The sequence below is a fragment of the Electrona antarctica genome (genome assembly GCF_951216825.1).
Source record: "Electrona antarctica genome assembly, chromosome: 7".
Taxonomy (NCBI): Eukaryota; Metazoa; Chordata; class Actinopteri; order Myctophiformes; family Myctophidae; genus Electrona; species Electrona antarctica.
Window position 1 is genome coordinate 42,211,708 of NC_136812.1, and position 14,062 is coordinate 42,225,769.

A 14,062-nucleotide genomic window follows, 5' to 3' on the forward strand; every position below is an offset into this window, starting at 1 on the left:
GATCCCTCTGTCTCTCTGCACCACTGATCCCCCCCCCCCACTGATGTTTCACACATCCGTCTGCTCGTCCCTTCAGTCCCACTCACAGGTGGGAATGCCTTCACGTGGACGCAGCAACAAGAGAGCCTGTTGTAGGCTTGCGGCGGGTGGGTGTTCAAGACCCACAGACAGGGGAAGCTATTCAGCGTGCTCCCGCAGGGGCAGCCCCCTCCGGGGTCAGGGGGGGGAGGTGACCCGTCGTGGCCTACATCAAAGCCCCCCCCCCCCCCACCACCACCACCCTCCTGATAGATACAGACCGGCAAAGCCGAGTTCAGGTGAACATTCCGCTGTTGGGGGAATGAGAAGAGCCGCCCGTGTTTGGCCTTGGAGGAGGAGGAACTAGCCGGTGTCGCTAAAAGCGATAGCCATGCGTCCGTCACCCCCGACTGGCTACAGGAAGTAGAAGCGTGACTGGCTGCCATCTGTCCACATCTAGAGTGATCTTGACCAGAGAGACCGGGTTACGATGTGCATGTAAACACAGGAGGAATTGTCTATAGGAGAGAACTTTCTGTGTCCTTTTTTTTATACAAACATGTCTCAGATGACATAGCGATGCCTCGCAGGTGAGCTTGAAATACTAGACCGCTGTGTTGGTTGTTCAGACAACAGCCATGTTCTCAACAACGGCCTCCAGTCTAGTAAGTATTTTGATCGTCATCATAAATATCTTCAGGAACTTGGGGAGCCAAATAATTCTACAGCACTCTTTTCATAATTTCTAATATGCATGCATGGTATTAAATATGAATATTGTGAAGATTGAGCAGCCCCCTCCTATCAGTTAAGAAACACAGTGCTACAATGCAATCCCTAAACAGACACGCTATACATATTCCATCAATTCCCCGTACTCACTGAATAATGTCATCTAGACCGCAAACCAGCTCCAGACATAATGTCCCACACACTCCCCACTTCTGATGCCGTCTTTATGGGACAGAGCGTGGGAAGCAGCATCACTGCTTCACTGTCTCTGACTAATTAGAAGCTTCTGTTTGCAACGATAGTCGCTTTCTCATCCAGACAAAACACAAGGTATTGATTTTTGTCCATGGGCTTTGAATGGGGCCAAATGTCAGACAATGACTGGTTAATGTGCCTGCCTTATCAGGGGCCGCAGATGTAATGGAGGAGAATTAGTGTTTCGGTTAAGAGCAGTTGACCTTTCTTGCTTAGGTGTCATTCATTGATCACCACGTTCAGCACTATTATCACATGACACTCACTACGTTTACGACACCGAGCGAGATTTCCAATCATAGCTTGTGGTGCGGCGCACGATGCGAGAACAAATGTTGACAAGTAAACTGTAGCTGTAAGTAAATACAACATGACTCAAAATCATTTTTCTTGGTGTAACGTCCCGTCCAAAGATGGAGAAAACGGGGCAACCCAGTGGCTCACCTGAGCACATATACAATATCAAGTCCTTGTCACAGCTGGCCCCATTTTGGAATCTGTCCCTTTTGTTGCATGTCCTTGCTAAACTTTCACTCCTGCCATGACCTGTCACTCTCCACTGTCGCTATCGAATAAAGCCTTCAAAATGCCCCAAAAAATAATTTATAAGATGGAGAAAACCAAATAAAATTACATTTCTAAACACATGCACAAAGTTACAATCTATTCTAGAGGTTTAGTATGCTCTATCAGAGCAAGGTTGGAAGAAGTGGCATGAACATGCCATTGAGACTGTTAAGTAGATGTAAATGATATACTACAAACTAACTAGTAGTAGTTTAAATGTATGCAAAAGCTTATGGAATAACTAGGCTTATATGCAACAGAAAATATCAAACGCTTATGAAATAACCAGGCTTATACAATATGGACAATATCACAGACAGTAAGTGGTTTTGTTCCCATACATGGTGTCTCCACCACTGACTGAATATCACAGACAGCAAGTGGTTCTGTTCCCATACATGGTGTCTCCACCACTGACTGAATATCACAGACAGTAAGTGGTTTTGTTCCCATACATGGTGTCTCCACCACTGACTGAATATCACAGACAGCAAGTGGTTCTGTTCCCATACATGGTGTCTCCACCACTGACTGAATATCACAGACAGTAAGTGGTTTGGTTCCCATACATGGTGTCTCCCACCACTGACTGAGTGCAATGTGAAATTCCAGTAGACAGTGTGATGTATGTAAGGACAAACTAGTTATTTCCATATCCCAGGCTGTGGGTGACCTCTTGACCGGTGAGTGGTGACCACACCGGTCAGAGCAGCACATTCACCACACTCCCTCTACTGGACGCCAGTGGTGGAAAAAAGAACTCACATTTTGCACTTGAGTAAAAGTACTGAGTAAAGTACTCTGTTACAAGTAAAAGTTCGGAATTCAAAAAATGTCAACGTTTTCAAATGTATAAATAATATCTTTTGAAAGTAGCCAATCTACAAATCCAGATTGCGTCTCGGCTTGTAGATGGGCTATTTTCCAATGGCCAAAGTGTATATAGGGCTGAAGTGGTATGTTTTGTTTTGTAATAATAATCCAAATATACAAAGTAACTAGTAACTAAAGCTATTTGGATCTGAGATGTAGTGGAGTAGAAGTAAAAGTATTGGATATTGGAAATACTCAAGTAAAGTACAAACAAATACCTAAAAATTGTACTTAAAGGGGAATACCACTCATCTATTATACATTTGAAAAGGTGTGCCCAAAAGGAAAAGGGACCCAACCCAAAGTCACCAGCTACTACGTCACTCACACGCTGCAACACGCTGCAACACACACTGCAACAACACACTAAGACGACACAGCCTTACCCTCCGCGTCGATCGGCGGCTATCTCCTCATGTCGCGCAGCACGCCCACACTCAACACCAGCCACGTAAACATTGTCATTGCACTGCCACTAAAGCCGCCTCCCGTCCAGACTCACACACAATATCACTATCAATAATAAACACAAACACGCCACAAGCACCGACACCCCCGCCTAATTTGTTGCCAGGTCTATGAAAACAAGCCCAGAAAAAATGCCATTCAACACGCTACTTACAACTCGCTTACAATTCGCGGACCTGGCAACACTGCATCCTGTTTTCCCATTGGCTACGGTTGCTACAACACGCATTTGCACTGCATGCTGGGAGCAACACAGCTTAACGTAGGGGTCACCGATTGCTGTGCTACATCCCCCTCATGTTCTCACCACCCCGTTCGGCTACACCACACACACTAACCTACACAATTCTACACATGCAACACAGGGCCCTTATTGGCTAGCCCCCTCACATGGCGATCCCCACGCAGCAAAACACAGGCCAGCCAGCCACACACACTTTGCTCAAAGCCCACCACGTGACCCACACAGGGAGGGAGACGATTGCGTGATGCTTCTATGTACAGGATTCTATAGGTCACCACTTTTGCTGTGACACACACACGGCTTCTGTTTACTATGCGTTGTCAACACGTGCTGAGTTGACAAACATTGACAGATTTCGGAGAAGACTGATAGTTTATCCTTTAGTCATTAGGCTGTGGAAGTATTCACACTAGGCTACTTTGGCATTTATTGGGATTGGCAATTTGGGGAAAAAAGGAGGAGGAGGAGGTGATCAAGCTCCACAACACCACATTGGTACGTAGGCTTTAAGGCTGCATTTATTTTCCTTCTTTTTCCTCTCGAGGGTGCATGGGATGATGTGAACCCCTCCAGCAGGCTAGGGAGCACCGCTCAGGTTAGCGGAAAATGACCGCGGGGTGCGGGTTGCCAGGTTTTTTTATAAGTAAAGTATTTACATTCAATTAAAAACATATATATATATCATACATTTTAATTTACGTCATATTTAGCGGCATTTCGACCTAATTTCTCTGTTCTTTGTCAATGGCAAATATTGACACGTGTGGGGACTAAAGCTGTATATAGGAGGGCCCTCAAACACATTATTTGATAACTTTTCATCGTGCTCCTAAAAAAGAATGTGTGCTACTAGCCGCGATTACATACACAGTTAAAATAATAAGACATTTGCGCCAACGACTGCGTCGACACCTGGCGTGGAACAAACGGGACGAACCCAGGCGCATATATGGATAAGAACAACAACACTACACGCACGCTGCAACACAAAACAGCTGCATACAACGCGTGTCACTGTGCACTTCTGTATCTGTGGACTTCTGTATCGCAACGCGCCGCAACGCAACTCTGGGATGAGCGGGCCGAAGGCCCGCGAAATTCTAGTTTTCAACATTTTACTATGGCATATACCCGAGTTGTGTGGAAATAATAAAAAGTCCCCCCATTCTGTGTTGCCTATAGAACTGGAGATCTGAAAAAAATCATTAACATTATGAAGTACACCTCAGTGACATCACAAAGAGTACTTCATAATGTTAACGATATTCCAGTTTCAGACCTCCAGTTCTAGGCAACACAGAATGAGGGGACTTTTGTATTATTTCCACTTCCACACAACAACTCTAAGTTATATTAATGACATAGTAAAATGTTGAAAATTAGTGGTATTCCCCTTTAAGTACAGTACTTAAGTAAATGTAGTGTCCACCACTGCTGGACACTACCTCTCACGTCAGTCCACCTCTCCGTTTCCCTCTTCTCTCACAGTTAGGAGCCCAGGATATTTCCCTAAGTTGGAAATCCCTTTAGACTCAGTGCGGTTCCTATAAAGCCACCTTGAAATCCACTTTGCGTCTCAGGACTCAAGTGGAGTGGCCTGCCTTTGAAGAGTCACATTGCCGGTACCACTCTGATCCACTCGTCTTGAATTCAAATGACACACATTAGTAAAACCTGTCAGCCTATTTCGCGACTTGTCCCCGACGTAAACTCAAAAAGAGATGTGAAAACTGGAACTGAGCCTTCTTCAGGGGGCGACAATGCCGGTGTGCTGCAGTGCATAGGTGGATTTCTAATCCATTCTATGCATTATCATATAAATAAAGGCTCCCCCCCAAGAGTGCATTTGTCGCTATCTTTCTTGTGCATCCACATTATCATCCCTATACCAAAGAGCACCTTCTTTGGATATTACTCATCTACCAAAAATACACAGTGTTTAGTAGCATTGTACTAAACCCAATGTTGGTACTATTTACATTAAGTTTAGTCCCTCATATACGTCGTTGTTCAAATGGAATCCTTTCTATCGACTGCAGAATCTCTGCTTGAATAATAAACCTATCCGCTGAAGTTAGGGGTGGTAGAAATGAATTGTTAAGGACTGGAAAAGAAGAGAGATGGTCGAACCTTTTATTCACTGAGACTCCACATCTCTAGTCTTTAGCCGTTTTTTCTCCATTAAATTAGGACAAATTGGTTGCCATGTGAGACCCAGACCGTGGACAGACATGGTCGTGTCCGCCCCATGCTGGGTTGAGTTTTGTCTCGAGTACGTAGCCCAGGGGCACAAAGTCACCGTCACCATGAAAAATTGAGCGGTTTTCCAACAACCGCTGAAATGTGAAATGCAGCGTTATGGCCCTTGAGAGACGGAGAGACGGAGAGACGAGAATCCAAAAGCCGCAGTCAAACATCAACCGAACCGTGTCCTTGCAGATCTGTGTCCCCCTCACTGCGGTCCCCATTAATGCATCCAGATTGAGCCATCTGAAAGGCAGTATGAAGACATTTTGCCGTACATATCGTCTATCAAAGGGGTTTCAGAAGTGGGCTGGCTCCTATTTAACGTTCACATGGGAGCGACAGCAATGGAACAGAACTACCTAATCACACACAGACAATAACACATGTCCCCCTGACTGCAGCCTTAAAAGAACCTACCAGGGGAAAAGTTCCCCATCGAACCCGTCAACGCACCCTATCCTACCACGAGGGGAGGCGTGCAACATTTCCAGATCGCATAAATCAAAGACGAATGTTTCTCATCAGTATTTGTGGGGGGAGGTGGTGGGGGTGGGGAGGCACAGGAATCATTTCTGCTTTACTCTAAAACAAACAAAGATATATGCAAGACAGGCAACAGAAAATATGCAAGAGAAGGAAAATCCTCATCTGAGAAGTCGACACCATTTCCTTTTACCTAACGGCAGCTTTTTCTTTTTCCGGGGGTGGACGCATCCCAAATGAGGGGTCAGACAAGTTGAGGCTTGTCCTGAAATGGACACATGTTCTCCATTCTCCATTGTCAGGCTGACTTCTTTCCCAGCCACACCGATCAATGTGAGCTGTCAGGAGTCACCCACTCACTGTCAGGACCCAGAGTGATGGGTTGAGGAAGGAAGGGTGGGGGTGGAGGGACCAGGAATTATGTTCAGGAATCTTATAGAGCCGTCTTCATTATGATTTGTGTAGGGCAGTGGTACTCGTGCCAAGGACCCCTAAATTGATGTATATTTGGCCACGTATCGCCATCTGAAAATGTCTTGTGCCAGGGACCACCAGAAGAGAAGACTTGCGTTAAAAAAAATGCAAAATGATTTCAAAACACTTTCAAGATGTTTCGAAAATGTTCAAAAATAGCAGATGTACAAGCTTGCAGCGTGGCATGAAGATGTACAAGCTATGAGCTTGTATGTCTGCTATTTCTGAACAGCCAACGTATAAAATATGGATAAAAGGGGCAAAATATATTGACACATTTTGCTGGGGACCCCCTGGAACCCCATCAAGGACCCCACTTTGAGAAGCAATGGTGTAGTAGGGGTAGGAGCAGTGGGGGGCACATGGTTAAGTGGGAGGACCCCATAGGAGATGCAGAATGTGTGGGGGCGTCCTGCAGGCATGCAGTCAAACAAATGACACCGATTCAGAAGAAGCGGCAGGACTGGCAGATACAGTATGTGGGCATCTGTCGCCTGCAACCACTGCCACACACATGGCAGTGGTCAAGACGGATACAGTGATTAATCCAATAAAAAAGAGCTACATATGAAGAATACGAGACTGCTCGCCCCTTTACCAACTCGCCCCGGGCGTACAACCGGCGGAACAGCGCGGCCTGGTATTCCTAAAGTAATCTAAGTAAATTATGCTTAAACGGTTAAATCTAACCTTATTCCTAACCTCAACCTCAGTAAAACGATGCCTAAACCTAACCCTATTCCTAAACTTAACCCCAGTAAAACTATGCCTAACCCTAAACTTATTTCTAACCTTATTCTCAGTAAAACTAAATAAAGAATACAAGAACCACCGCACCGAGCTGTCGGCGTGAGGTCGGCGGAAGAAATCTGGGGCGAGATGGAATTGGGGCAACCTGACCTGTTACCCATATGAAGAGTTAATGTTCGAAATGACTTAAGCTCCAATAATCAACTAGTCAATTCTCAATTTCCTCCTATAAGCTGCTTCTTGAAGATCTATAGATATTATATATGTAGACATCTCACAGAATAGAGCCTGTCCTGCATTCATCAAGTGAATAATCAAAGTAAAAGCAAGCCTATACACACACTCTTTATTGAACATGGGCAAGGTTTATAATCAAAAAGTTTAACCACTTTAGACTCGGTGGCCCAATTAAAAACGGCGATGTGACGCACTGTGAGCTAGCTAGTAGTAGATTGTCAATAAATTCTCAAAATAACTTCCAATTGTTTCGCGGTTATAAGTGGATAAGGGAGCCTGTGGTTTTAGTGTTGACCACACAGTGTAAAATCCTATTAATTTAATCCTATCCGGAGCATTTCCACCCTGCACATTTGACTCTGTATACCCCGGCAGCCTGGCTGTCAATCAGCCTGGGTCTGATTTAGCAGCCATATGTGCATGGCTGGTGTATTGGAGTCCAGTAGGCCTGACGGACAGCTGCCCCTCCTCAAACCTGGCCCATCAGCACCTGCTTTGTCTGTGGGCCCCGCTAACATATGTCCTGCTCTGTGGCCCCACGGCGTTCCCCCCCCACCGTCAGGAGCAAGAGGGGCCCCAGCATGCAGGTTAAACACTCCCAGACCCAGTGGTGGAACGTAAGGAACAGTTTACTGCGGTGCTGCAGAGCAGGGGTCTTCTTCTTCAACATAGCTGAGAGAGATGAAGCAGCGACCTCGGCTACATATTGTATAAAACTGTGTTGCCGTTTTTCATATAGATTTCGTAGACTTCGTAACACTATCATTGTGTAGCGTTGTGTAGCATTCATGTTAATGTATATTGTCAGACAGTTAACCCCCCCCCCCCCCCCCCACAAAGAAAGAAAACTGTAGATGTGTTATTTTCGGCTAATGTTACCCTCAGAATAGGGATTCTAGGGTTAAAGTGGTTAATGTAAAAAAAAATATCCTATCACACAAAGATTTCCCCCTCCCCTCTGTTGTAACTTTGAGGAGGTCCCGGACCCCCTGTTGAAGACCCCTGCTGTACAGTATCATTTTAAGGTACTTTGACTTTACGTGAGTTCCATTCCGTTATTCAACACTTTATACTAAATATTGTACTTTTTACACCACTACAAGTGTTTCATAACTTAATAAGTTACATAATACATTTACCTTTAAATTACGAAACCGCTTGAAACCTGTTTTATACTTTGACTACTCAAAAATAGCAGATGTATACAAGCTTGCAGCGTGGCATGAAGCCGTACAAGATGTACAAGCTATGAGCTTGTATGGCTGCTATTTCTGAACAGCCAACGTATAAAATATGGATAAAAGGGGTAAAATATATTGACACATTTAGCTGGGGACCCCCTGGAACCCCCTCAAGGACCCCACTTTGAGAAGCAGAAGCAGGTGTAGTAGGGGTAGGAGCAGTGGGGGGGGGGCATGGTTAAGTGGGAGGACCCCATAGGAGATGGAGAATGTGTGGGGGCGTCCTGCAGGCATGCAGTCAAACTAATGACACCGATTCAGAAGAAGCGGCAGGACTGGCAGATACAGTATGTGGGCATCTGTCGCCTGCAACCACTGCCACACACATGGCAGTGGTCAAGACGGATACAGTGATTAATCCAATAAAAAGAGCTTTGACTTTACGCAAGTTCCATTCCGTTATTCAACACTTTATACTAAATATTGTACTTTTTGCACCACTACAAGTGTTTCATAACTTAATAAGTTACATAATACATTTACCTTTAAATTACGAAACCGCTTGAAACCTGTTTTATACTTCGACTACTCAAAAATAGCCAATGTACTGTAAGCTCACAAATGCGTCGCATCACGCTGTGAGCTTGTGGATCGGGTATTTTCAAATACGTATTACAAATTGTGAATGATTTGAGTACTTTTACTTTGGTACTGTAAGTATATCTTGATGCCACTACCTTTGCACTTTCACTCAAGTAATCGCGAGAAGCTTTTTACTTTAATCTTATCATGTGGTATTGCTAGTACTTTTACTACTAGTACAAACTCTCTTCCAGCACTGACTAGCCCCCAGCCACCTTCCACCCTCGCATCGGGTGCTGACAGACAAACAGACACACAAGACAGAAGTAGGGAAGTAGAGGGGGGGGGGGGGGGTAAGTGTGTATTGATGACAGAGGAAGAGGATTGAGACTGGATAGTAATGGACAGTAGTAGGCGGAGGAAAGTCAAATGACCCTAATCCTGGCTGATATCTCTGCCATTATTTATCTTTTTTGACAACATTGGTATTGGCAATTATGCAGCCGACGTCACGTGCCTGCATCTAAAAGGACCACTGGCCTGTCAGTGTGGAGATGGTCTTTAAGTAATGGGGGCCATAAAGACATTGTCCTGGTTTTAGCGCATTTTATGGCACCTCCACAGTTTGTTGTGCTGTATTTATGTTACAGCATATTGTAGGGGCCACTCCTATCATCGTACTGTATATTTTACAACATATTGTAGGGGCCACTCCTATCATCGTACTGTATATTTTACAACCTATTGTATAGGAGCCACTCCTATCGTCATGTACTGTATATTTTCTGCCATTATTTAACTTTTTTGACAACATTGGTATTGGCAATTATGCAGCCGACGTCACGTGTCCCGATGTGACCACTTGCTGTGAGCTTGTAGATCGGCTATTAAGTGGTCAAATACATTAAAGCTTAGCTTAGTTTATGTGTGCATTTTATATTATATACGTTAAATGTTCTCAAATAGAAACTAGACTACGATTTTTCTGAAGAATAAAAAAAAAAAAAGAATGTCATAAATGTTCAAAAAGGGAAGGAAAAAAAGCAAAATGTTTAGAAAGCTTTATGAAATAGTGACAATAGCAGATCTTCTAATCAGCTATTTTCACTATTTTTGTAATAGGGCATTAGTGGATAGTGGTAAATTCATAATGTAGTATTTTTGTAAATTTGGGTCCTGGGGAGATCTTTTGTGTCTCGAGCAGAAAGGTTTCGGAACCCTTGAGGTATAAGGTAAGGCCTAAGCTTGGTCACAACAAGGCGTATTATATAATTGACGTAAACGGTCAGGTGGTGACTTCCGCCCACGTGGGGCAGACAGATAAGCAGCGCAGCTAATCGCCATGCCAGCTTTATGGCCTGGAACAGGAAAAAAAAGAACAGAGCCTGAGAAAGGTGGATGGGGCTAGCCCCGGGGAGAGTTGATGGACGGCTGGAGGGGCCTGGTGGGCAGGCAACTGTCACTCACACAGGCGTATGGCCAGGCCCGCGGGGGCTCACCTGTGCACCGCGACATGCGTATAGGGCACTGGTGGAAATAGTACTCACATTCAAGTAAAAGTACCAAAAGAATGTCCCATTTCACAACATCAAAATGAATAAAAGTCTTTTGAAAATAGCGGTTAATGTATGTTTTGAAATAATAATCAAAATCTACAAAGTAATTTCAAATAAAACGTAGTGGAGTAAAAGCACAATATTTTGATCCGAGATGTAATGGAGTAGAAGTAAAAGTATTGGAAATCGGAAATACTCAAGTTAAGTACAAATATCTCAAATTTGTACTAAACTACAGTACTCAAGTAAATGTACTTAAGTAACTTTTCCACCACTGTCCATGACCCTCCCAGCAGGGGACTGAGGGGAGTGGACACACGACTCCCTGATGACTACACCAGGGCGTGGGTGTTATTCCTACAGCCTGCATCTAAAAGGACCACTGGCCTGTCAGTGTGGAGATGGTCTGACTGGTAATGGGGGCCATAAAGCCATTGTCCTGGTCTTAGCGCATTTTATGGCACCTCCACATTCTGTTTGTTGTGCTGTATTTATGTTACAGCATATTGTAGGGGCCACTCCTATCATCGTACTGTATATTTTACAACATATTGTAGGGGCCACTCCTATCGTCATGTACTGTATATTTTACAACATATTGTAGGGGCCACTCCTATCATCGTACTGCATATTTTACAACATGGTATTGTAGGGGCCACTACTATTGTCATGTACTGTATATTTTACAACATGGTATTGTAGGGGCCACTCCTATCGTCATGTACTGTATTTATTTTGACAGTTGTAGCCTGGGCCACTCCTGTCGTAAGCCTAATTAGATAACTTTGTTAGTTTTAACTTCTTAAGCGCTACGGAAAGAATCTAATATCACAATTACTTTGACCAAATACCTCAATATCAATATTGTGATGAAATATACAGTATATATATTTCTGTATTTATTTAAAACTAGCGAAAATGCCATTGAAAATAATATTTTTAAGTATTGCGAAATTACAATATCCAAAATCCCAGACGATATCTATCTAGTGTCATATCACAATATTGATTGATTGATATATTGCCCAGCTGCCAGGAGACAATACATGACGCTTAGTATACAATTTAATAAGTCCTGGTGTGTGCTGCTGTGAAATGTTTCACTGAATAAAAAACACAAAGTATAATATATCAACAAAACGGTCAAAAGTTTAGAACGTTGAAAAGCACAGTTAATTATAGCATGCGACGAGTTCCTCATGAGTTCAAATGAGCACGAACAAAAACTTTGCCCTTTTTTTTAAAATTGTCTCCGGGCAATTTTGCTCAGCCCCATGTACAATATTTGCCTGACATAATGCCTTTACTGTGTGTGTGTGTGTGTGTGTGTGTGTGTGTGTGTGTGTGTGTGTGTGTGTGTGTATCAAACGTCGCACACTGACATCTCTGCCCCCGCGGCTTTCACGCTCGACAGGCAAACCTTCTCATGTCAAAACAAAGGAACTCATTCATTGGCCACCGAATGCCGGATGAACAACTGTACAAGAGAGAGAGAGAGAGAGAGAGAGAGAGAGAGAGTAGGTGTGGGAACATGGTATACATCTATCCTTGTCTACTTCTCCATTGGACTTCCTCTTGTGTCCCTCCCTCCCGGTTTCCAGCGGAGCAGCTGTAAGCATACGGTGCAGCGCTGCTCTGCTGCGCGCTCTGAGTGCTCTTTCCCGTCGTCAGGATGAAGAGCACTGTGGCGAGGCCGCGAGAGTGAATCCTGGCCGCTGCTTATTTTGATTGGAGCGGCCCAAATAAACACTCCGGGGGCCCGGGCCGGGACCCGCCACAGCTGTGGGGGTGGGGGGCCTCTCCCTGGCTGACCTCCTACTTCAATAATCACGCGCACGTGCGCAGAAACCCACAGACACACACGCGCATACGCACACGCTCACACACGTGAATAAAAGGAGGACAGGTACGAGAGACAGAGTTGAAAGGAGGGAGAAAGACATGGGGAGAGACAGAAAAACAGACGAGAAAGACAGGTGAGCGCGTGCGAGAGAACCCGACACCGGAAAGAGCCAGAATGAGTGAGCGAATGTGTGAGAGGGAAAAGAGGGAGAAAAGAAAGAATTTAACGAAGAAAGAGAGAGCGGGAGGGAGAGAGAGAAGCAGAGGGAGGGGGCGAGAGAGAGAGAGAGAGAGAGAGAGAGAGAGAGAGAGAGAGAGAGAAGCAGAGGGAGGGGGAGCGAGAGAGAGAGAGAGAGAGAGAGAGAGCATAGGCAGATCCAGAGGCACCAGAAGGTTAGGAGTGCTGACTGTTGCTTGTTATCAGAGTCAGGTCTTTCCCACGCCTGCAGCTGACAGCACGCCTGCCTGCCACAAATTGTTTAGCAAACTCACCCACAGTCATCCTCCCAGCGAGTGCGTGTGTGTGTGCGCGCGCGTGCGTGCGTGTGTGAGTGCGTGCGTGCGTGCGTGCGTGTGTGTGTGCGTGTGTGTGTGTGAGCATTTGTGTGCGTGTGTGTGAGTGTGTGCGTGTGTGTGGGGGGGTGTCTCTGCTGGATGGTTTATTGGGTAAGTGCTGTGCAGCGCTCCCAGGAGTGGGTGAGAGTGTGAATTTGGGGTCTGACAGCTGAAGAAATTGGACTAATGGGCTGCAGGGATGAAGGTCACCGTGTTGCCTCCACCTAAAGACCTGCTTCTGGGAACAACGTGCACTCGTGCAGCAGCTCCAACGTGTGTTTTGTTTTTGTCACTGCCAAAAGCACGCACGCACGCACAGCCAGCTCTGTAATTGCCATGTTATTATGGTTTAAGGCCAAAATGTCACTGAAGAAATGTCCTCGTTACTCGATGAAATACTATTAGCCCAGAAGGAGCTTTGACATTTATCATAATCCGGTTTGCAACAAGTTTTATGGTCTCGCAAATTAGAGATTGATCCCCCATATTATGTATAGTGGCATTTTCACATCCTTATTATTCTCACAATTCAACAAACATGTTAGGTATTGACTGAGTGTTTACTCCCTGCGACATCCCTGCTAAATGACATCACGCTGCAATAACAATGCAGGCCTGTCAAAGGAGAAGCTGCACAGAAATGGCATAGAAATCTTCTACTGTGAAAATAGACATGTCAACATTCCAACTTCCATATACTACAGACAGTTATAAATACATTACGGGAGGTTCCTCTGTAGCTCGAGTCCCGTGTGGTGGTGATTATGCTTGATGATAGCTCCGTTTTGGAACCTCGCTCTACGCTTTTAGCTCCGAGAAGAGGTTCCGTGGTGTCAGGATATCCCTGCATCGGTTGCGCCGTCCAAAAACAGCGGCGAAAACCCTTTCCGCAGTATCGTTTCCAAAAAGGAAAAGGTATTTCTGGCTAGCGAAAATTTTAGACAGGGGTGAAATAACTGCTTAAATCAGGCTAAAATTGCATATTTAGTCAGCCTGTG